Source organism: Mobula birostris, chromosome 3 (genome assembly GCF_030028105.1).
Source record: "Mobula birostris isolate sMobBir1 chromosome 3, sMobBir1.hap1, whole genome shotgun sequence".
In the NCBI taxonomy this organism is placed as follows: domain Eukaryota; kingdom Metazoa; phylum Chordata; class Chondrichthyes; order Myliobatiformes; family Myliobatidae; genus Mobula; species Mobula birostris.
Genome location: NC_092372.1, coordinates 216756518 through 216781216, shown reverse-complemented (window position 1 = coordinate 216781216; position 24699 = coordinate 216756518). Strand labels below are relative to the sequence as shown.

Sequence of the window (24699 nt, the reverse complement as noted above, 5' to 3'; positions counted from 1 at the left end):
GAAAGGGTGCAGAGGAGATTTACAAGGATGTTGCCTGGATTGGGGAGCATGCCTTATGAGAATAGGTTGAGTGAACCTGATAGAGGTGTATAAGATGATAAGATGATGAGAGGCATTGATCGTGTGGATAGTCAGAGGCTTTTTCCCCAGGGCTGAAATGGCTAGCACGAGAGGACACAGGTTTAAGGTGCTTGGGAGTAGATACAGAGGAGATGTCAGGGGTAAGTTTTTTTATGCAGAGAGTGATGAGTGTGTGGAATGGGCTGCCAGCGACAATAGTGCAGGTGGATACGATAGGTTCTTTCAAGAGACTGCTGGATAGGTACATGGAGCTTAAAAAACTAGAGGACTATGCGTAACCCTTGGCTATTTCTAAAGTAAGTAATGTTAAGTATTTCTAAAGTAAGCATTGTGGGCCGAAGGGCCTGTATTGTGCTGTAGGTTTTCTATGTTTCTATTTTTTTTTATATAGTTATTATTCTATAGATCAATTGAGTATGCCCACAAGACAATAAAACTCAAGGTTGCATACAGTACTTTGATGATAAATTTATTTTGAACTAACCTAACTCTAACCAAAGTGGAGCTGCTGGAGGAAATCACAGTCCTTTCAGACAGTGGTGGAACTGAACGCAGATTACTGGCGCTGTCATAGCGTTACGCTAATTTCCACGCCAGCAGGTTGTTGCAGGCAGAGTCACCCAGAGAACATGGGAAGAATTCCATCACCCTCGGGAGGGAGGGGGTGAGGCAACGCTGGGGGGCACCCAGCCCTGGTGCTGGGCTGGTCACGTGGGTGGGTCCAGGTATTAGCTTATTTTGAGGAGGGCACCCTTTGCCCTAATCTCTCTGAAGAGGGCCCCAACCCATTTTAAAAAAATTCTGGGGGAAATCCCAAAGTTTCAAGACCAAGCTCTTCAGTAACTCTGAACGCAGAGCAGCCAAACTCTTAACAGACCCACTACCACAACCACAGAAATCACCGGGGGGGGGGGGGCGAGAGAGGCGGGGGGGTGAGAGAGGCTGGGGGGGGGCGCGAGAGGCTGGGGCAGGGACAGATACGCATGCACGGAACCTTTAAATTCCCCAGTCAATCACAAAGCAATTATTGAAACTGTCAATCAATATGCTTTCACATTGCAATGTTACACTGGATATTTCTGTCCCTCCTGTGAGAAGTGAGGCCCGTTTGTAAAATGGACAAGTTTGCTACAGCACAAGACTACTTCCTGAACTCAGTGAGCCTGTGTTCCCGTGTCAGATGGGGAACGGAACGTGCGGCCTGAGCTTCGCCACAATACCACTGCCCCTGAGACGGACAGATACTGGGGAATGCGGAGAGGGTGGGGTGGGCTGGACCCTGCCTTCACCTGAACCACCAGCGCTGTCACCACACTGGCCCCCTCCACTCCCCTCCCCCTTGCAGAACCCTCAGCACCACCCCTCCCCCAGCCACCACTGCCTGACCCCAAGCAGGAGCCCCTGCTGTCTGACATTTGAGCTTTGACCCCGACTAATCCAGCGACTTAAAGACGGTCACAAAAAGGGAAAATTCCACTAACTGCTGCTGCTCGCATCCACAGCCGGATAAGTCAGCCCCAGGGCCCAGTCATTACAGTGAGTCCCCCTCACAAACTCAAAGGCGAGAAGCACACCCCCCCCCCCCCCGCCGTCTGTGTCTGCTATCCAATCTCTCGTTCTCCACTCCCCTCTTCTTTTCAACACAGTCCATCACCAGTTAGCTGCCCTTCGGGTCTCTCAAGTAACTCGAAGCTGTATCCAAGGAATAGAGGTTAAGGCCATTCAACCCCTCTGACATCACCTACTGTCCCCTTCGAGTTGATCTACCAAGTCACCTGACCTCCAATCCCTTCATGCTGAATGTCCAGCGATCTGACATAAGTATGAAATAAACAGTCGACATTTTGGGCCGAGACCCTGATAACTGAACCTCACCTGATCTCACCCCATCACCTGCCACCCTGTGCTCCCCCACCATTTCCCGCCCCCATCTTTTTATTCTGGTTTCTCTCCCCTTCTAGTCCCAATGAAAGATCTCATCCTGATGAAGTGTCAACTCTCCACAGGTGCTGCCTGACCTGCTGAGTTCCTCCTGCATCTTGTGTGTGTTGTTGAGATTTCCTGCTTTGCTTTGCAAAATTTCTGACGTGTAGAAATGGTGCAGCGGTCACTTTCTTTATGTGGGATTTAAAATTCAAATCCGAATCAAGGGTAACACCCAGGCTTGTTACTGCTGATATTACAAGGGGAGCTAAGTCCCCAAGTTTATCCAGAAATTTATCTCTTTCGGCTTCGAGACCAAACAAAAGTATTTCAGTTTTATCTTCATTTAGGGAATTAATGCTCATTTATTTGTTTATTGCTCCTTATCAGAAGTCAGACGGATTGGCTGTTGTCATCATCAGGCTCAACCAGGATATACTATTGACTGCCATCTACACAACTGCGGAAATCAAGTTTATGCTCCCTAATGATGTCTCCCAAGGAGAGCATGTATAGGAGAAGAGTCAGGGACCAAGATAGCTTCCCTGAAGAGACAAAAAAATTTCTCTCCAAGATATATGAACAAAACCAATTAAGGACACTACCAGAGACGCCAACGCAGCTCTCAAGGTGATTTAGGAGAATGTTGTCGTCAATTGTGTCGAAGACAACACTCGTGTGGATCCAGAAGAATTAGAACTGAGACAATAATTACATCAGTCACTGATAATTTTGGTGAGAGCCAATATGCTGTGGCTTGCTGGGTAACATTCCTGGAATATTGTTCTCACTCAGTTGTTGAGTTGGTTGAAAATTACTTTCCCTAGAATATTGGCCAGGAACAGAAGAGGAGAGGAAGAGAGAGTGGAGTCTGTACATTCTCCCTGGGATCGTGTGTTTGCTACCACGTCCCCAGGGTTGGTAGGTTAGTATAAAATGATGAAGGTGAGTGATGGAAGAGTTGGGAGAGCGTGGTAGAATCAGAATCAGGTTTAATACCACCAGCAAAGGCATCTTCTTCCTGGTGGTAGCAATGAGAAGAGGGCATGCAATAGGAATGCGAAATATTGCAGATACATTACTTTCTGGCACATAATGATGCTGAAAAACTAATTCACGTCTTTATATCGAATAGACTAGATTACCGCAGTGCACTTTTGACTGGCCTTCCAAAGTCATGGACTGACAAACTTCAACTCATTCAGAACGTCACTGACGGACATTGAACCAAAACCAGAATGAGGGAGCAATATCTTCCGCCTTAGCTGCTCTGGCTTCCTGCGCCTTTTAGAATTCATTTTAAAGTTCTCTTACTTGTTTTTAAAGCTCTCAATGGTCTGGGATCGGAGCATATCACAGAACTTTTTTCATTTTACAATCCTGCTCGAGCTCTCTTCCACCGGTCTCTTAAATTTAAGCAATCGCCGGAGACCCAAGCTCATAGCTCCCTGAAAATGGCTGCACAGGTTGACCTTCTGGAAGTTTCTAAGATGATGGGAGGTGCGAATGGAGTCTACAGCTGGTTTCTTCCCTCCTCCCCCCCCCCACCCCCGGGTCAAAATATACAACACCAGAGGGCGTGCATTTAAGGTGAGTTCAAAAGGCAAGTTGCTGTTTCTCTTCCCACACAAAATGGTGGGTGCCTGGAATATGCTGCTGGGGGGTGGGGGGGGGGTGGTAGAAGTAAAGACGACTGAGGCATTTAAGAGGTTCTCAGATAGGCACAGAGAATGGAATGTGCAAGCGTGTGTAGGGACAGAATGAGTAAGGAACACACATCAAAGTTGCTGGTGAACACAGCAGGCCAGGCAGCATCTCTAGGAAGAGATACAGTCGACGTTTCAGGCCGAGACCCTTCGTGAGTCCTGACGAAGGGTCTCGGCCCAAAACGTTGACTGTACCTCTTCCTAGGAATGCTGCCTGGCCTGCTGCGTTCACCAGCAACTTTGATGTGCGTTGCTTGAATTTCCAGCATCTGCAGAATTCCTGTTGGATGAGTAAGGAGAAGGGATTAGTTTAGGTAGGTGTTTAATGACTGGTTTAATTAGTTCAGAACAGCACTGTGGGGCCAAAGTGCCTTTTCCTGTCCTGTACTAATCTACGTTCTGTATCCCTAGGGCTCTCAAAATACACATGGGGCAAAGTTTATCATGATCATAAGACCATAAGGTATAGGAGCAGAATTAGGCCATTTGGCCCATTGAGTCTGATCCACCATTTCATCATGGCTGATCCATTTTCCCTCTCAGCCCCTATCTTCTGTCTTCTCCTTGTATCCCTTCATGCCCTGGCCAATCAAGAATCTATCAACTTCTGCCTTAAATACACATAAAGACTTCGCCTCCACAGATGCCTGCGGCAACAAATTCCACAGATTCACTACTCACTGGCTAAACAAATTACTCCTCATCTCCATTCTAAAAGGACGATCCTCTATTCTGAGGCTGTGTCTTCTGGTCCTAGACTCTCCCACTATAAGAGAATCCTCTTCACATCCACTCTATCAAGGCCTTTCAACATTCGATGGGTTTCAATTTAGTCACCCCTCATTCTTCTGAATTCTAGTGAATACAGGCCCAGAGCTACGAAATGCTCTGCATATGACAGGCCATTCAATCCTGGAATCATTTTCGTGAACGTCCTTTGACTCTCTCCAGTTTCAGCACAGCATTTCAAAGAGACACTAGCCAAAAAGAAGTGGCAACCCACCCCAACACCCCGGCCACAAGGACCAAGGAAAAATTTGATTAAAATGACAAAGGCTACTGGTGGTGAAGTCACATCCCAGTTCCTCTCCTTTCTCATTTCTCAACACAAATCCTAAAAGTCGGGGAATTTTTTTCCCTATTGCCTAGTGGACAACATGCTAATGAAAGACAAGACTTCTCACAAGAAGTTGTACGCTTTAGAAGCTACAGAGGTTTTCTCTTCATGCAGCGAACTGGCTTAACAAAACAATTTTTAAACAATGGGGAGCAGGGGGGAAGACAGATGGCCAGTGCTGAATAGACCCCAGAACCATTGCTCAAGATCGACAGTGTACAGGAAGAAAGGCCGGCTACCATTGACTGGACAAACACAGGCTGCTCGTTAAAAAGCCCCTCGCAGTGAAAAGCTGCGTCTTTTCCAATCCTGGCGAGGGGGGGTGGGGGAACCGTGTGCCTGCCTCACTCCAGGAAGAGACAAGGGGCACGTTGGAAATTTTTCACCTCCCCCCGCCACCTCGAATACACGCGGCCAAACCACAGGGGTTTGCAGGAGAATGGGTCTTTTTTTTTCAAAAAATGGAAAGGAATTCAGAAAGTAGGGTCGCCAAGAGGCTTGCAGGAATTGGCGAGATCGCTGTGCTTGGTTCCAGTTGACTGTTCATTGTTTCAAGGACTGGGGGGTGGGGGCAGGTGAATTCTACGCTGGAATTTCTAGCATTCTAAAAGGCAAGTTAAAATACAAAGGCAGCCACAAGGCGGCCCTTGATGGCTTTTGTTCACAGTCCCAGTTACAGGAAACTCAGCTCCCCGTTCCCATTTGTCTCTAGTTCTTATCAGAGATGCATCCGAATTAAAACACAGAATATTAATATAAATGTACAGCTCAGTCCACAAGCCGTCTGATGGCACCTAATCCCTTCTGCCCGAAGATGGTCCCTATCTCTCCACTTCCTGCGCATCCGTGTCCTTGTCCAAGAGCTTCTTAAATGCCTCCATTGCCAGAGGCCCCTTGCAATTAACCGAGGGCCCGGAGTTCCCAGGTTGGGAACTCCAGCATCTCGTCTGCTGGAGTGACCCCAGGCACTCAGCACTCTGGGCAAAAAAAAAACTTGCCCCACGCATCTCATCTGAACTCTCCCCTTCTCACGATAACTCACCCTAAACGCCTAAACTTTCCCCTACTCACCCTAGATGCATGCCCCTTAGTATTAAGCCTTTTAGAAGATTAAGTTTATTTCAAAGTTCCAAGTAAATCTATTATTAAATTGCATATATGTCACCATTTTCAACCCTGAGATTCATTTTCTCGCAGGCATACTCAATGAATCCATAATCGAATAATAACCACAATAGAATCAATGAAAGACCGCACCAACTCAGGCATTCAACCAGCATGCAAGAACCAAACTGTGCAAATAAATAAATAAATAAATAAATAAATATCAAGAATATAAGATGAAGAGTCCTTGAAAGTGAGTCTGTAGGTTGTGGTAACATCTGAATGATGGGGCGAGTGGAGTTATCTTCTTTGGTTTAAGAGCCTGATGGATGGGGGGTAGTAACTGTTACCTTAATAAATGTCACGTGTACGTCAAAATATTGAAGCATATGTGAAATGTGTTGCTTACATCAATGACCAACACACCTCGAGGATGTGCTGGGGACAGCCTGTAACTGTCACCAGGCTTCCAGTGCAAACACAGTATACTTACAGCATGCCAACCCTAACTGTACGTCTTTTTTATTAAAAGAATGTGGAAGGAGACCGAAGCACCTGGAGAAAACCCATGTGGGAAAAGAAAGAATGTACAAATTCCTTACAGACAACAGCACAAATTAAACCCTAATCTTCCTGCCGTTAGTGTTATAAAGCGTTACCCCAGTAAAAAGATAGCAGCTACCTACCTAGTCAATGAACTATTCTATCTCCCCTCCACCTCCCTAGAGAAAACAACCCAATGTCTCGTCATGACAGGCATCCTCTGATCCAGGGAGTATACCGATAAACTTCTACTGCACCTTCTCCAAAGCGTCATCCTTCATGTAGTGAGGTAACCAGTCTTCCAGGTGCCCAACCAGAGCTTAGAAGGATGCAACATAGTTCCTGACTCGTGAAATCAATGCCTCTACAAAAAAAGGCAAGCCTTCTTTTCCACCTTATCACAGAGCGGTGAGTGTGAATACAAGGGGAAACTTCTTCACTCAGAGGGCGGTGAGGGTGTGGAACGAGCTGCCAGTGGAGGTGAGCTTGATTTCAATGTTTAAGAGAAGGTTGGATGGGTACATGGATGGGAGGGGATGGAGGTCAATGTGCACGTCAATTGGACCAGGCAATTTAAATGGTTTAGCATGGGCTAGATGGGCTGAAGGGTCTGTTTCTACACTGTACTTTTCTATGACTCTGTGGTAGATGTGTGGAACATGCTGTCAGGGTGGTGGTGGAGGCAGATATATGAGGGACACGCTGAAAGGCACATGGATGACAGAGGGTTATGCAGGATGGAAGGGTTAGATTGAGTTTAGGGTAGGTTAGGTCAGCATAACAGTGTGTACTGTGCTGTCATGTTCTGTGTTCTTAACTTGTGCAGCCACTTTCAGGGGGCTGTGGACTTGCACCCCGGGATTACCAGTTACACATCAACACTGTTAAGGGTCCAGCCATTAACATGCATTCTCCCTTCACATTTAATCTCCCAAAGTGCCACACCTCACAATTACCCACATGCTCAATTCACGATTGTTTAATGTCATTTCCAGCACGAGAACAAAATCATCGTTAACCTGTCTCACACAGCATAAAAAACACAATAAGATAAAGAACATAATCATAAAAATTTAAGTATAAATACTGTACGTAAGATAGTTTACATCCACAGATTGATTGTATGGCCATAAATTGAACCTAGGCACACTAGTGTCTGTACATAAGGTGAACGACAGGGAACGATAAAGTCGTGGTGGGTGAGGAGGGGTGGGTTAATGGGAGGTGTTGATCAGTCTTACTGCTTGGGGAAAGTAACTGGTCCTGACATGGATGCCACGTAACCTCCTCCCTGATGGGAGTGGGACAAACACAGGAAATCAGCAGCTCCTGCAACCCCCACCCCCCAACCAACCCTACTGGACCACATGACGGTACGTACAACCGGCAGGGGGGAGACGCTGCCTGACCCGCTGTGCTCCGCCAGCACTTTGTGTGCGCTGCCTGAGATTTCCAGCATCTGCAGATCACAGTGGTGACAGGAGGAAGCACGAGACCATGCAGATCCCTGGGGGTGCTTCACTCAGTAACGCCCTCTCACCTTCCACTCTGAGTGTATTCTACAGTTCCGATACTCATCTGAAAATCCATCCAGCCAGCACTGAAAGTGACCGCTAGGCACAGGGGCAGAGTGGACGATTTGGACCATCCAGTCTACTCCACCATTTCTCAGCCCCACCCTCCTGCCTCCACGGACTCACCACCCTCTGGCCAAAGAAATTCCTCTCTAATCTCTGCTCTAAAGGGCTACCCTTGTATTCTGAGGCTGTGCCTTCCGGTCTTAGACTCCCCCACTACATTACATGAGGGAAAACATTTAAAGTTTTGGGAAAGATGGACTGGGTGGTCGTGCTATGGAGATCAGTGCCAGGGAAGTAGCGATCAGAGATTCAATTTTTTGCTGGACGAGTACCTGAATGGGAAAAATCTGCGGAGCAAATGAGAAATGACATGGGGCAGTACAGACTCAATGGGCTGAACAGCCTCAGGCCATACGGTAACTTATGCATTTGCAGGCCGTCTTTGTGGGAGTGATGTCGGTGTGGGAGGGGGTTGATTGCGGTTTGAAGTCCACCGTGCCACTGCCTCACAGAGCCAGAGTCTCCGGTTCAATCCCAGCCTCTGGTCCTGTATGTGCAAAGTTTGCAGCTTCTCCCTGTAATCCAATCCTGCTGACACAACCATAATTCCAATTTAAACTCACTCCATTTGGTCCATAAAGCTTTCCTACCCATGTACGTTTTAAATGCTGTTAATGCACCTGTCGTGGGGTGGAGACATTTCTCTATCAATGGAGGTGTAAGGCGCTCCTTCCCTCTGCTAGCCTACAGGTCACCCTTGGGTGTAGCACCTGCTTAGTCCCTCCTCCCCCTCACCCGATCAGGGTCACGTGAAGCCACAGGACCAGGTGGTGGATGGTCGTATGAGCAGCTGGTGCACATCACAAGTCCTGGTTATGCGACCACTGACGACAGGCAGGCAGTCTCTTAAGAGTATTGATAATGGCTGGGGTCACCCGTCTTGTAAAGATACTGGCCAGAAGACAACAGCAAGCCACTTCTGTAGAAAACTTTGCCAAGGACAATGATGGTGACAGAAAGACCACGATCGCCCACGTCACAGGACACAGCACAAAATGATGAATGAAGGTACCTGCCTCAACCACTTTCTCTGGCAGTACATTCCATATACTGGCCACTCTCTGGGTGAACAAAAGATTTCCCCTCAGGTTGAGAAGAATGTGGGGAGATTAAAAACATTTTGATTAATTTAGGATTTGAATCCTAAGAGTGGATTTGTTGAGCTGAAGGGCCCGTTTCTGTGTTGTCTCTCTCTCTCGATGGGCCCAAAGATGTAGTGTCAGAGCACTACAGCACAGAAAAAGACCCTTCAGCCCATCTAGTCTGTACCACCCTATTATTCTGCCTAGCCTCATGGAGCTACAGTCAGACCATGGCCGTCCGTACCCCCTGCACCCACGTAATTGGGGATCTGTGAAGGTGGGACACAGGGGAGAACGGTGGGGGTCAGGCAGAGCATCGAAGGGGAAAGAAAAGCGTTCTGAGCACCTGTGTGCAAAGGGTTAAATTAGCAGCTCCGTTGGCGGGGGTGAGCTAGCAAATGGCTCAGTTACAGCAGCTTTAATCCATGTTGTTTCAGTAAAGTGGACACGTCGCCCCGCCTCCCGTGGACCAGGATACTCTTTCACTGGAAAATTTTTCCTACAACTGTGAAGAGACACACTGAGAGGCAGAGCAGGGGAGGGGTGGGGATGGGGGAGAAACAGAAAGGACAGTGCAAATGCAAATTCCGTGCATTAGCATAAAACGACGGAGAGTGCGGCCAGGATTGTACGGGAGCCATTTGCACAGATGTCCTACACAAACACAAATGTCAAGGGAACTCGCATAGCTAACCTTCTAAAGCTGTCTCACGGGGCAACCAAGTTAATTCAGGCCCGACTGTAATCTGGCAGCCGTGGTCTCCTCGGACAGATTAACGTGCACACAGGAGTTTAAAAGCAAAAAAAAAAGTATTCTTAACACTCAAAGTACCGTCTGCTCTTTTAACCATTTAGTTTCCTCGTTGGGCACGGGAGGGTTTTTCCTTCCGCGGGCAGGGGGAAAGACAGAGAGGTTGAAGGGGAGGGAGTACAGTATCGGGACCAGGAAGGATAAAAACTAGGGCCCCTCTGATCAGCACTCACGTTGGCTACACAGAAGCCTCGTCCTCGAAGACCCCGCTCCTCTGTGGAGCATCCCAGTCAGCCTGTGCATTCTTCAACTTAACCCTTCACGCTCCAGCTCACCACGTTCTTAGGGACTGGAGGTGCAGTGATTTATCTAAAAGGATTCTGCATGGTTTCTTTTCCCCTCTCATTTTCCTTGGAAACACAAGCAGAAGAAAGGGAACGTGCTAGGTCTCGGCCCGAAGCATAGAGCACTTATTCCCCTCCATACCTGCTGAGCCCCTCCAGCGGAGTAAGCGTGTGGGTGTTCGTGCAGATTTCCAGCACCTGCAGAGTCTGTGCCTCTGAGGACAGTAACAGTGGCAGTTCTGTTTCGGACACAACACCCCGGACTGAAGGGATTGTACTGTTCTATGTTCTACAGACAGAGATGGACGAACAAACAACCAATTTGCAAAATTGTGTAAATAAAAAATTACACTGAGAACACGAGTTGTAAACAGTCCTTGAACCCCATCAGATTCCAGTACTTCCTCACGACCAACGCTAGTTTCGCTGACCTATGGGTCCCCACCGTCCCTCTCCAACTCCTTTCTAAGCAATATTCCAATTAACGACATGAATGTGGCAACCTGCCTCAGTGAGGAGCAACACCTCATATACCATCCGACCAGTGTGCTGTGAGTGTTGCCTCAATGACTATTGTCCAGGAGCACTTACATCCACAGTGCTTTGAGAGGTTGGTGGTGAAACGTATCAAATCCTGCCCCAGAAGTGACTTGGATCTGCTCCAGTTTGTCCATCGGCACAACAGATGTCTTTTCACTGGCTCTTCACTCAATCCTGGAACATCTGGACAGCAAGATGCATCCATCAGGATGCCCTTTATCAACTACAGCTCGGCATTCAATACTATCATCCCCTCAAAACTAATCACTAAGCTTCAAGACATTGGCCTCAATATCTCCTCGTGCAATTGGATCCTTGACTTCCTCACTTGCTGACCCCAGTCAGTTTGGATTGGCGACATCTCCTCCACAATCTCCCTCAGCACAGATACACCACAAGGCCGGGTGCTTGGCCCCCTGCTCTACTCGCCTTACACTGATGACTGACAGGCTAACCAGAGCTCCAATGCCATATCCAAGTTTGGGCTGACACTACTTTTGTAGGCCGAATCAAAAGTGGTGACAACTCAGCATATAGGAGACAGATTGAAAATCTGGCTGAGTGGTGCCACAACAACAACTTCTCACTCAATGTCAGCAAGACCAAGCAGCCGATTCATGACTTCAGGAGAAGGAAAGCAGAAGTCCATGAATCTGTCTGCATGGGTTGACCAGAGGCGGAGACATTAAATTCCTTGATGTTAGCATTTCAGGGGATCTGTCCTGGGCACAGCACGCAAATGCAATTATGAAGAGAACATGGCAGTGCCTCTATTTCCTTAGAAGTTTGTGAAGACTGCTTCATTATTCCTCTCTTACGCTATCATTATTTTTTTGTAACTTATAGTCGTACATTGAACAAGAAAATCAAATTTTACCATATAAACCAGAGCAACACACATAAAATGTGGGAGGAACTCAGCAGGTCAGGACTTCCATGGAAATGAATAAGAAGTCGACACTTTGGGCTGAGACCCTTCATCAGGACTGGAAAGGAAGGAGGAAGATGTCAGAATGGAAAGGTGGGGGAAGGGAAGGAGGATAGGTAGAAGGTGACGGGCGAAGTGAAGTGGGTGGGGAAGGGGAATGAAGCAGCTCTTCTTTCAGTTCCCCACTCTCAACTCTTCTCCTCACTTGCCTATCACCTCCTGCTGTGCCCCCTCCTCCTTCCCCTTCTCCCATAGTCCACTCTCCTTCACACCCTGTCTGTTCCCACGGTGCTCTGCGTGTGCTACTCCGGATTTCCAGCATCTGCGGAATCCCCTTGTGCGGATAATAAACCTGATTCTGGAGGGCGAGGCAGATCGAAGTGGGATTAGTGCATGTGAAGGTGGCAGTGACTTCGTAGGCCACAGGCCTCGCTGCCTGCTCTACAACTCCATTCCCGCTCCCCCACTTTTCCCAGGAGAGGGCTGTGGAAGTTAGCGGTTAGCACAGTGCCAGTACAGCATCAGCTGCAGGATCAGGGTTCAATTCCTGCCGCTGTCCGTAAGGGGTCTGTATGCTCTCCTTGTTCCACATTCCAGACACACGAGTCAGGGTTAGTGAGTAGCGGACATGTTAAGGCTGGCGGCGGAAGTGTGAGCTGCCGCCCACCCCCAGCCCAAAATTGATTTCACTGTATGGTTCGCTATTTCGTTTTTCATTTACTGAGATGCAGAATGGAATGGGTCCTTCTGGCCGGCCGTTCGAGCCACGCTGCCCAGCAAATTCCAACCCCCCCCCCCAAATTTAACCACAGCATAATCATGTGACAACTTACAATGACCAATTAATCTACCAATTGGTAGGTCTTTCGATGTACACATGACAAATCAAACTTCGTTGGGGCAGCAAACACCGGCTCTCCTCGGCACCTGCTAGCCCAGAAACAATGGCAGCCACCACCTCTAAACCCAAATTCCCAGATCCCTTCCTCCCAGCCTGACCCCTTGCTCAATGGTATTTGGTCCTTGCTGTCCCAGCCCTCCCTCCCTTCCCTCCCCTCCCACAATCCCAGCCACTACCCCCCCCCCCCCACCGTCCAGTCCAGGTTACACGAACACCTGGGGCAGAAACCTCTCCCCCACCTCCTTCCGAACACACCACACTTGGCAAAGCTTGGGCCAGGATAAATACTCATTTCGCTAAGCTGCTGCCACAGTCGAAGTACAATCTGACAACTCAGTGGTCAGCTTTCAAACTACTCAGTACTTTTTTTAAAACAAAATGGAATGACGAATTCTCCCTGATGTCAACAGCAAACTTCACTAAAAACCACAACCCTACGAGAACATCTATTGCTGGAGGACAGAAGCATACAATACAATGGAAGCCAACACTTCAATTTAGTTTAAAGAATCATAAGTGTCCTTTTAATTTTTAAGTTTTTAATTTTTCTGTCATTACAAGGAGTGCTCACTGTTAAATCCTCCACCTCCCCACATTCCCCCCCCCCCCGCTGTAATGCTTAATCACTTGGCAGGCAGCCACTTGGACACCAAAAGGGGCTATTCCTTCCCTGCTGCGCCCCCTCATTTCAGAGCAATCCGACCTCGCGAGGCGCTATTATTAAGAGCTGGCGTGGAACCAGACACGCCGGCCCACTGCAAGGAGGCAGCTCCCTGATCACTCCAGGCAGGCCAGAGGGGGCGGCGGAGCCAGAGGTGGGCCTGGCAAAGGACGGGGGGCGGGAGATGTGGCCAAGAAGGACGTGGTGGTGGGGAGGGGGAGGAGGAGGCACAGGAGTCATAGAGGATAGAGGCAGGAATAATATTCCACACTGAGGCCAGTGAACACTTTATTAGGTATAGGAGGTATCTAACGAAGTGGCCCCTGAGTGCATGTCTCTGGTCTTCTGTTGCTATAGCCCGTCCACTTCAAGATTCAACATGTTGTACATTCAGAGATGCTCTTCTGCACACCACTGTTGTAACACATAGTTATTTGAGTCACTGTCGCCTTCCCGTCAGCTTGAACCAGTCTGGCCATTCTCCTCCGACCTCTCTCATTAACAAAGTGTTTTCACCCACAGAAATGCTGCTCACTGGATGCTTTTTGTTTTCTGCACCGTTCTCTGTAAACTGCTGCGTGTGAAAATCCCAGGAGATCAGCAGTTTCTGAGATACTCAAACCACCCCATCAGGCACCAACAATCATTCCACAGCCAGAGCCACTTAGATCACGTATCTTCCCCATTCTGATGTTTGGTCTGAACAACTGAACCTCTTGACCATGTCTGCATGCTTTTATGTGTTGAGTTGCTACCATATGATTGGCTGATGAGACAAATGTATCAACGAGTTGGGGTACAGGTGTACCTAGTAAAGTGATTGCTGAACGTAAATCAGTACAGCTTAGGAACAGGCCCTTCAGCCCACAATGTCTGTGCTGAACAAGATGCCAATTTAAACTAATCTCTCTGCCTGTACACAATCCATGTTCCTCTAATCTCTGCATACTCACGGCTAAAGGTCTTGATTGTATCTGCCTCCACTCCGCCCGACAGTGCACACCAAGCACCCACTTCTTCCTCTGTAAAAATATTTGTCTGATCATCTCCTTTTAAACTCCACCCCACCCCCCCAATGTACGCATGTCCTCTAGTTAGCTGACGTTTTTACCCTGGAGATAAAAACCATTGCCTTTGCCCGCAGTACAAATTTGGTGCGTCCGAGCCTTGACGATGGGACATTGACCATAGAACTGGAACAGGACACAAGAGCAGGGGAAAGAGAGCCACTGTGGAAGCACAAGAAACTGTAGCCGCTGCTTAACCTGGAGTAACTCAGTGGGTCGAGCAGCATCTGCTGGGAGACATTTCGGGCCGAAGCCAGACTTTCCTGTTCTGCGGGAGATGAAGGAGGGAGACCTGGTTAACACTGTTGGGCACATCCTTTTTCTGAAGCACTCCCAGGACAGCTCGAGGTCAAAAGCCTGCACCGATTGCTGAGGGGAAATCAAAATCAGGTTTAACATCACTGGCATATGTTGTGAAATTTGTTGTTTAGCAGCAGACGTACATTTCAATAAATAATAATTTTTAAAAGCTATAAATTACAAAAATACATATTTTAAAAAGTAATTAAGTAGTGCAAAAAGAGACCAAAAAAAAAATGTGGGGTAGTGTTTGCGGGTTCATTGTCCATTCAGAATTCTGATAATAAACAATAGGTGCAGGAGTAGGCCATTCGGCCCTTCGAGCCAGCACCACCATTCACTGTGATCATGGCTGATCATCCACTATCAGTATCCAGTTCCTGCCTTATCCCCATAACCTTTGATTCCGCTATCTTTAAGAGCTCTATCCATCTCTTTCTTGAAAGCATCCAAAGACTTAGCCTCCATAGCCTTCTGGGGCAGAGCATTCCATATATCCACCACTCTCAGGGTGAAAAAGTTTTTCCTCAACTCTGTTCTAAGTTGCCTACCCCTTATTCTTAAACCGTGGCCTCTGGTTCTGGACTCACCCAACATCGGGAACATGCTTCCTGCCTCCAGCGGGTCCAATCCCTTAATAATCTTATCTGTTTCAATCAGATCCCCTCTCATCCTTCTAAATTCCAGAGTATACAACCCCAGTCACTCCAATCTTTCAACATATGACAGTCTCGCCATCCCGGGAATTAACCTTGTGAACCTACGCTGCACTCCCTCAATAGCAAGAATGTCCTTCCTCAAATTTGGAGACCAAAACTGCACGCAGTACTCCAGGTGTGGTCTCACCAGGGCCCTGTACAGCTGCAGAAGGACCTCTTTGCTCCTATACTCAATTCCCCTTGTTATGAAGGCCAGCATGCCATTAGCTTTCTTCACTGCCTGCTGTACCTGCATGCTTGCTTTCAGTGACTGATGTACAAGGACACCTAGATCTCGTTGTGCTTCCCCTTTTCCTAACTTGACACCATTCAGATAGTAATCTGCCTTCCTGTTCTTGCCACCAAAGTGGATAACCTCACATTTATCCACATTAAACTGCATCTGCCATGCATCTTGAAGTTCCTGAAACATTGAGTGTGTGTCTTCAGGCTCCTGTAGCTCCTCTCTGATGGTAGCAGTGAGAAGAGGGCACATCCTGGGTGATTGGAGGGGGAGGGGGGAGGGGGTCTTAATGACAGATGCCCCCTTTTTGAGGCTTCGCTTTTTGAAGGTGTCCTGGACACTGGGGAGGGCTAGTGCCCCCGATGGAGCTGGCCGAGTTCACAACTTTCTGTAGCTTTTTCCGATCCTGCTCAGTGCCTCTCCATACTGGACAATGACGCAACCAGTTAGAATGCTCTCCGCGGTACGTCTCCAGAAATCTACCGGTGTCTTTGGTGACCTACCAGCTCTCCTCAAACTCCTCATGAAATGAAGCCGCTGACGTACCTTCTCAGTAATTGTGTCAGTACGCTGGGCCCCGGATGGATCCTCAGAAATGTTGACACCTAGGAACCCACTCCACAGCAATAAAACCTATTAGCAAGCTTCTAAATTAATCCCATCCTCGCTGGCATCCCAAATAAACACCGCAGGGCGATGATGAACTAATAAGCAAAAATCATACATCACAATTATTCTGAAATTTCCACTCATTTACATCCTGCTGAGGAAGTGTCACTTTCGTCCAAAATCTTGTTACAGTTGTCGCAACTATTTTGACTGCGGATTTATCAAAGTTAGAACAATAATTTATGATTAGCCTACAGAGGGAGAAGAAAATAAAACAAATTATAGAGCTGACATATTAATGCCAAGTTCTGATGTCGCGACACTTCTATTTTGCATCTGTATTGCAAGGTTCATCAAACGTGGGAATGAAGGGACTCAAATTTGAGAACAGGACAGTGAAGTGGGCCAGGGGCATTCTTAACCGGACCGAGGTCAATACATGGCCTTGGGGTGATTGGGCGTTGCAAATTTTGTACACTTACGGAAAGAAAGCCTCTTTATGCATAGAGGTTTACAAAATTACTTCTATTTTTATTTAGAAATACAGGTGGAACAAGCCCTTCCAGCCCAACGAGCCACACCGTCCAGCCACTCACCCATTTAACGTGAGCCTAATCACAGGGCAGTTTACAACGACCAATTTATCTACTGACTGGTACATCTTCGTGCTTTGGGAGGAAACCGGAGCACCCTGAGGAAACCCACGTGGGCACAGTTAGAACGATCAAACAGCCGGAATTGAACTCTGAACTCTGGCACCCTAAGCTGTAAAAGTGCCGTGCTACCGGCTTGGCTACTGTGGTGCCCTGGGAGGTCTAGATAGGGCAGACTCCTCCAAGACGACCATAACCTTGTCGACATTTGGAGGCTTGTGCAACGAGACAGCAATGAAGAACTCTTCTGCACTGCAGGGCGACGGTATTCCCGCACGACTGGCAGTATTCCAAAAGGAAGCTATTGACACGATGGAGGTGAAGGACCTTCACTGTTGCTCTAAACGCCAGCAGCACAACGGGTAAAAGAGAAGAGGGGTAGGGCAGACAGTCAGAATCTTCCTCCCAGGACATCCGTGTCAAAAAGGAAAAGACGTGCACTGCAGGTAAAGGGGGAAATTGAAAGAAGATGAGTGGGTTAAGTTTTGAAAGGAGCGGTGAGCATCTGGAATGTTGTGCCAGGGGTGGTACTTGCTTACTGCCTGTTACACCGCTGGTGTTTAGAGCAGCAATGAAGTTCCTCTATCTCTGCCCGTCCTTGGCTACATTCTCTACTATGCCCCAGGTGTGGTTCAGAGTCCTCAGATATAAAAGGATTATTTATTGCTGTTTCCGTAACGGTTTTGTTTCACTAGTCAGGGTTGTTAGCCCTGAGCTGAACCCCCGAACCTGGACGACCGGTGGACCACTCTTAGTCTGGCCTCTACCTTTTAATCTGTTTGGCATAGGTGACCCTACCAAGACCCAAAGCACAAGGCCCTGACCCCAGCCAACATAGGTGTCGGGGTCATTGAGGCACACAAGCCTCCAAACCCTACAACAAGCTTGTGGCCCTCCTAGAGGGCCAGGGGGTGGTGGTGGAGGCAAGCATAACAGCAACGTTTAAAAGGATTTTAGACGGCCGCGAATACACAGAGATTGGAGAGATATGGATCACGTGCTGGCAAAACGGATTGAGTTTAATTTGGCATCATGTTCAGCAGAGACATTGTTAGCCAAACGCCCTGTCCTGTACTGTTCTCTGTCCACAGAGCATTGTGATCTACAACATCAGTTATTCACAATGCTCCCCCCCACCCCCGTTCTGTTTACAGCTGCACAGACCAACCACTGCACTGAGCAGGAAAGTTTTACACGGCCTGAAAACTGCACCGCACTTCAATAGAACATTATATAAAAGAAAATTACAGCTTCACGGCAATAAAGGCTGTGCACGCTGGAGCGTTTCAGTTACTGCGCAGCCGCACAGAAGCTGTTCGGGGCAAGGATACTCAAAGTTTAACAGCTAATTGCTCTTAAAAACAGAAATAATTTTTACTCAGCTTTTGAACTCAGTGCCTCGACTTGTAAATGCAAGCATGCCACATGTTTTCTGTGCCAACCTAGCAACCTGTGCAGCCTCTTTCAGGGGACCGGGGTTGGTTTATTGAGCCCCGGTGAAAAGCGTTCCTTGCATATTGGTCATACAGATCAGATCATTACAGTGTACCGTGGGAGAACAAGGTAAAACAATAACAGTGCAGTGCAGGTAAACAATAAGGTGCAAGATCAAGATTGTGAGATCAAGAACCCAACTGACCATGTATTAGTGGCCATTCAATAATCTATAACAGGATAGAAGCTAATTTTTACTATTTTTAATATTTAATATTTGTAATCCAGGGAGCAGGAAGCGCAGAATCAAATATCGCCGTGATGATTGTACATCATAGTATCAATTGTTTGGCGACAATAAAGTATAAAGTATAGAAGCAGTCCTTGAGCCTGGTGGTACTTGCTTTCAGGCCCTTGTATCTTCTGCCTGATGGGAGAAGCGAGAAGAGAGAATGTCTGAGGTGGGTGGGAACTCTGATCATGTTAGCTGCTTTACTGAGGTAATGACGGGTATAGACCATGGGCACGAGGCTGGTTTCTATGATGTGACAAGTGGTGTCCACATCTCAGAAGTTCCTTGCAGTTGTTTGTAGAGCGGAGTTCAAAGTACATATACATAACCATATACAACCCCGAGATTCATTTCCTTGAGGGCAGAGCATAAATAACCATAACAGAAGGAATGAAAGACGGCACCAACTTGGGCATTCAAACAATGTGCAAAAGGCAAACTGCAAATACAAAAAGAAATAAATAATAGTAATAAATAAATATCGAGTACATGAAGAGTCCTTGAAAGCAATTCCATAGGTTGTGGGAACATTTTAACGATGGGGTAAGTGAAGTTATCCCAGTTGCTGTATCTCAATACAATACTTTCTATGGATCTGGAACTCCACATCATTCTGTCCATCAATACCGTTAAGCATCCTGCCATTAACGGTGCACTTTTCCTTTCCATTTGAATGTGGGGAGTGTTTCTCCCGCTACCACCCTCAGCCGAGCTTCATATCCACAAGCACGCACTGGGCATTTCTTCTCCTACATCTTGGTGTCTCTGTTCACTTCTGTGCAGGGAATGGGTCCCGCTTGGAGTCCAGCCTTCTTGTAAACGGGTGCCTCTCAAGTCTCCTTCATCCTAAAGAAAGCATCCCTTCGCTTCTCCACAAATCCGTTTCATCTGGATCTGACACCTGCGATCTTCTCCTCAGCAAGGTTTGGTAACAGGGCCTAGCCTGCCAAACAGAGGCCTCAATGGTGGCGAGTGACAGAAAGCACACTCGACACCACCGGCCCTTTTTTCTACGGAGCCGTGATCCAATGAGCGCCGTGACGGCGTGACGGTTAGCGCGCGCTCTTACTGCTCGGGGCATTCCAGAGTTCAATTCCAGCGCCGTCTGTAAGGAATTCAGCATCAGATTTAATATCATAGGCACGTCGTGAAATTTCATTGTTTTGTGGCAGCAGTGCGGTGCAATACATCCATCATAAAAACTAAATCACAACTAAGTATTTGCAGATATATATTAAAAAATTGATCTGAATAAATAGTACAAAAAAAACAAAGGGGGTGAAATCATTCATTGTCCATTCAGAAATTTGATGGTTGAGGGGAAGCTGTTCTGAAATCATTGAGTGTGTGCCTTCAGGCTCTGGTATCTCCTCCCTGATGGTAGCAACAAGAAGAGGGCATGTCCTGGGTGAGGGAGGTGGCTGCTGTATGGTCCCCCCGTGAACCATACGGGGTTTCCTCTAGATGCTCTGGTTTCCTTCCACGGGCGAGCAGGCGAATTGGTCATTGTAAATCGTCCTGTAGTTAGGTGGGCTGCCGGAGGGGGAGTGCGACTCGTGGAGCTGGAAGGGTCTACTCTACACCGGATCTCCAAACAAAACAAATAAATACCCTGCGAACGGTGACTCTGTGCAGGAATGCCATGCGTTTCCCCAAGAAGGAGAAACTTTCAAAACTGCACACCGGAAATCACCTGAAGGGTTGAAGGGAGCATTCCTCTGCCTACGTGCACAGCGAGGTAAGCATCTCAGGAACGCACAAAGAATGATAATCTTCTACATTTTTCTAGTTCGGTGACACAGAAGCATTTTGGTTCTTTCTGGCTGCTGTGTTTTTTTTCCCCTGCATGGAACAGCAGAGTTACTATACAAAACAGCTTTTATGACTGTAAACAGCAGAGATACTGCTGGAAAAGCACAGCAGAGTGCACACTAAATACTGGAGGAGACCAGCAGGCCAGGCAGCATCTGTTGGAAAGAGTGAAAAATTGACATTTTGGGCTGAGATCCTTCTTCAGGACTGGAAAGGAAGGGGGAAGATGCCAGAATAAAAATGTGGGGGGGGAGGAAGAGAGGGGAAGACAGCTAGAGGGTAACAGGTGAAGCCAGCTGCATGGGAAAGATGAAGGGCTGGGGCAGAAGGAATCTGATCGGAGAGGAAGCAGAAAGGGAAGGGGGAGGCACCAGAGGGAGGTGTTCAGGTGAGGAGAAGAGGTGAGTGGCCAGCCTGGAGAATAGGAGGAGGAGGAAAGAGGAAGAGAAAAAACTACTAGAAGGAGAAATCGATGTTCAATGCCTATTTTTATTCCGTCTTTATAACAGCCCAAATCATGCCCAAAGCTGAGGGCAGTTAAGAATGATTTAGACTAGTCAGATATAGGCCGGACGCTGTCAGGGCAGTAGGTTCAGAATCAGGTTTTGTTTTAAAGACTGGCTTTGTTTGCTGCGTATACATTGAAATATAATGAGCCATTTGCATCGACGACATGCTGGGAGCAGCCCACAAGTGTCGCCACACTTCCAGTGCCAACATACTACTACTACGTCGACTCAGGCCTAGGGGACAAGTGCCAACATAGTATGCCCGCAACTTACTAACCTTAATCCATACACATTGGGACTGTGGGAGGAACCCACGCAGTCACGGGGAGAACGTACAAACTCCTCACAGACAGCCACAGAAATTGAACCTCCATCTTACAGCCAGTGCCGTAAAGCGTTACGCCAACTGCTACGGTATCACGCTGTCCCAAAATGCTTCACAAATCTCTCCGCCATCCTTGGGCAGGGGTCACGCTAATCTACTCTGTACAAGCATCGTTAACAACATGGTGAAATCTGTTGCTTTGCAACAGTAGTATACTGCAAGACCAAAAATCACTATTCTGAAAGGAGGAATAAATAGCGAGGTAGCGGTCACGGATGCATGAACCATTCAAGAATTTAATGGTGGAGGGAAAGAAGACATTCCTAAAATAAAATATTGCCCTATCCAAAGAGTGGTGGGTGGAGATATGTCTCCACCAAAGGAGGTATAAGGCGCTCCTTCCCTCTGCTAGCCTGCAGGTCACCCTTGGGCAAGGTGTAGCACCTGCTTAGCCCTCCCGGATCAGGGTGACGTGAAGCCACGGGAGTAGGTGGTGGATGGTCCTGTGAGCAGTTGGTGCATATCACAAGCGGGCAGACAATCTCTGAAGAGTGTTGACAATGACAGTGGTCACCCGTCTTGTAAAGACATTGGCCGGAAGGCAGCCATGGCAAACCACTTCTGTAGAAAAATTTTGCCAACAGCAACCATGGTCACCACGATCGCCCACGTCATACAACACAGCACAGGATGATAATGACGATGGTCCAAAGAGTATTACTGGCCTTTGAAACATGACCTGCTTCTCTGCTACACACATAAAAGTTGCTGGTGAACGCAGCAGGCCAGGCAGCATCTCTAGGAAGAAGCACAGTCGACGTTTCGGGCCGAGACCCTTCGTCAGGACTGCGTCGAGTGTACCTCTTCCTATTGATGCAGCAACTTTTATGTGTGTTGCTTGAAATTCCAGCATCTGCAGATTTCCTCGTGTTTGCTGCTTCTCTGCTGTACTGTTCCATTTTCTGTGTTCGTAACAACTATCGACTTCATATGCGTACTGCCGCTGTACCAAGGGAACCGCGACTCAGGCCCATGCGAACTCGTTGCCCGTAGGGGTGAAGGGAACCGCAACTCAGGCCTATGTGAACTCATTGCCCGTAGGTGCGAAGGAAACCGCGACTCAGGCCCATGCGAACTCGTTGATTGTAGGTGCGAAGGGAACCGCGACTTCGACCTTCCAAGGGATACTGGATCCAAAATCCAAATCACAGTATCATATCGGTTAGCGCGATGCTATGACAGCGCCTGCTGTAAGGTCGCCATTCAATCACTGCCGCTGTCTGTGAGGGGGGTGTACATTCTCCCCAGGATTTTCCCCTGGGTGCTCTGGTCTCCCCCCACTGGGTTCAGTAACTTGTTGGCATGCTATGTTGGCGCTGACACCACTGGGCCGACTGGCACATTCCTTGCTGATTTGATTTGACGCAAACAACGCATTTGACCGTATATACATGTGATATATAAAGCTAACTTTTTATCTTTAAAATCAAGAATCAGGCTTATTATCTCTGACTTACACGACATGAAATTTGATTTGATGCAAACAACGCTTTTGATCGTGTATACATGTGATATATAAAGCTAATTTTTTATCTTTAAAATCAAGAATCAGGTTTATTATCTCTGACTTACACGACATGAAATTTTAAACATGAGAGATTCCACAGATGCTAGAATTCCAGAGTAACACACACAAAATGCTGGAGGAACTCAGCAGGCCGGGCAGCATCTATGGAAATGAATAAACTGTCGACATTTCAGGCCGAGACCCTTCTACAGAGCTGGAACAGAAGTGTGAAGAGGCCTGAATAAAAAGGGTGGGGGAGGGGAAAGGAGAAGTATAGTGCAAAGGCATAAAATTGCTGTAAATTACAAATTAAATAGCACAACAAGAGTTAGCAGGATTGTGGGGCTACGCATGTGACAGGTTTACTCGACTAGGTGCTGGCACAAGGCACAGTAAGTGGACTGGCTTCCTCCTGTGCAGTTTCATTCCACAGTTCCCACACACCCTCTCTGCAGCAAGCTGAGAGTCCCAGTCACCACGAATCTGGGGACGTCTACCCAGAGTGGGAGAAAAGGAACATGGTGGTCGAGGGCTCCACCTCCAACGTAGGCCTGGGCAGCATCTCGGAGGAATTCCCCTGAAAGTGGCATCGCAGGTGGACGTGGGGGTGAAGGAGGAACTCAGCACACTCACCTCCATCGGCCAGAGCACTGAGTATTGAAATTGGGACATTTGTAGTAGTTGTACAAGACGTTGGTGAGGCCGTACTTGGAATATTGTATTCAGCTTTGGCCACGCCGTGGCAGGAATGGCAGCGTCAAGGTGGAGAGTGCAGGAAAGTGTTACCAGGATGTTGGGAGGATTTCAGCAATTGAATTATTAAAGGTCAAGCCAGTTGGGACTGTGTTGTTTAGAGTGTAGGTGAAGGAGAGGTAAATCACGACGAGTATAGGTAGGGTGAATTCACTCGTCTTTTTCCAGAATTGGAGAATCAACAACTAGGTGGCAGATGTTTAAAGTGGGAGGGGCGAGATTTAAAAGGAACCCAACGGGCAACTTTTTCCACCCAGAGGGTGAACAAGCTGCCTGAGGAAGTGTCTGAGACAGGTACCCAGGTAGGAAAGATTTAGAGGGATGTAGGCTAAACACGGGCAAGTGGGACTAGCTCAGATGGGCACATTGGTTGGGATGAAGGGCCTGTTTCCACAATGTACAACTGGTGAATCGGCAGGAATTTAATGGCCACAGAATTCCGATCAACTTTTGCAGGGAGCTGCTGAATGTGAGGAATATCTCACCAGTGTGAGGATTGGCAAGGCAGTCAACAAAAGGCCTTTCACACAGCAAACAACTGCTTCATTTAGCCAGCAACGTCCCTTCCTGCACTAGGCTGCTCTGCGTTCCCATTAAATGGACCTGCACGTGTTTTTTTTTACAGAACTCAAATTATCTTCTCCTGTGACAAAAATAGCTGGAGCATCCTGAGCTGTCAAACATCTCAAAATAAAATTTATCAAAGTACACTTATGTCACCGTAGACCACATATGATTCATTTTCTTGCAAGCATTCACAGTTCAAACAAAAAAAAGGAATGTATTTTCCAATTGAGATACAACGTGGAGAAAATGACCAATTAAACTACCAACTGTGAGAGGAAACCAGAGCACCCGGAGGAGACCCATGCAGTCACAGGGCAGACGTACAAACTCCTTACAGTGATGGGAATTGAACCAGGGTCACTGGTACTGTAAACCATTGTGCTAACCACTACACTACTGCGCCATCCCAATAGAATCAATGAAAACTTACACATCAACAAAAGCACAAAAGACCCTGCAGATGCTGGAAATCCAGAGCAGCTTAGCTGGTCGGGCAGCATCTGTGGAAATGACCAAACAGTCGGCGTTTCGGGCCAAGACCCACAACA

General features: G+C 47.6%; 1 protein-coding gene and 1 long non-coding RNA gene across 4 annotated transcripts in view; both read right to left on the bottom strand.

The window, feature by feature from the left end:
* The window catches only part of acvr2ba (activin A receptor type 2Ba), a 161719-nt gene that overhangs the window by 79786 nt on the left and 57234 nt on the right, over positions 1–24699 (bottom strand). The window lies entirely within an intron of this gene.
* Positions 1–24699, bottom strand: part of LOC140195565 (uncharacterized) — a 32354-nt gene that overhangs the window by 3000 nt on the left and 4655 nt on the right. The window contains exons 1-2 of one of the 2 annotated variants that reach the window (XR_011885517.1): positions 16836–16882; positions 14275–14757 (exon numbers count right to left, since the gene is read on the bottom strand). This is a non-coding gene — a long non-coding RNA (uncharacterized lncRNA). Of the gene's footprint in view, positions 1–14274; positions 14758–16835; positions 16883–24699 lie in introns of those variants that run through there. The other variant, XR_011885518.1, reaches the window with a different exon arrangement.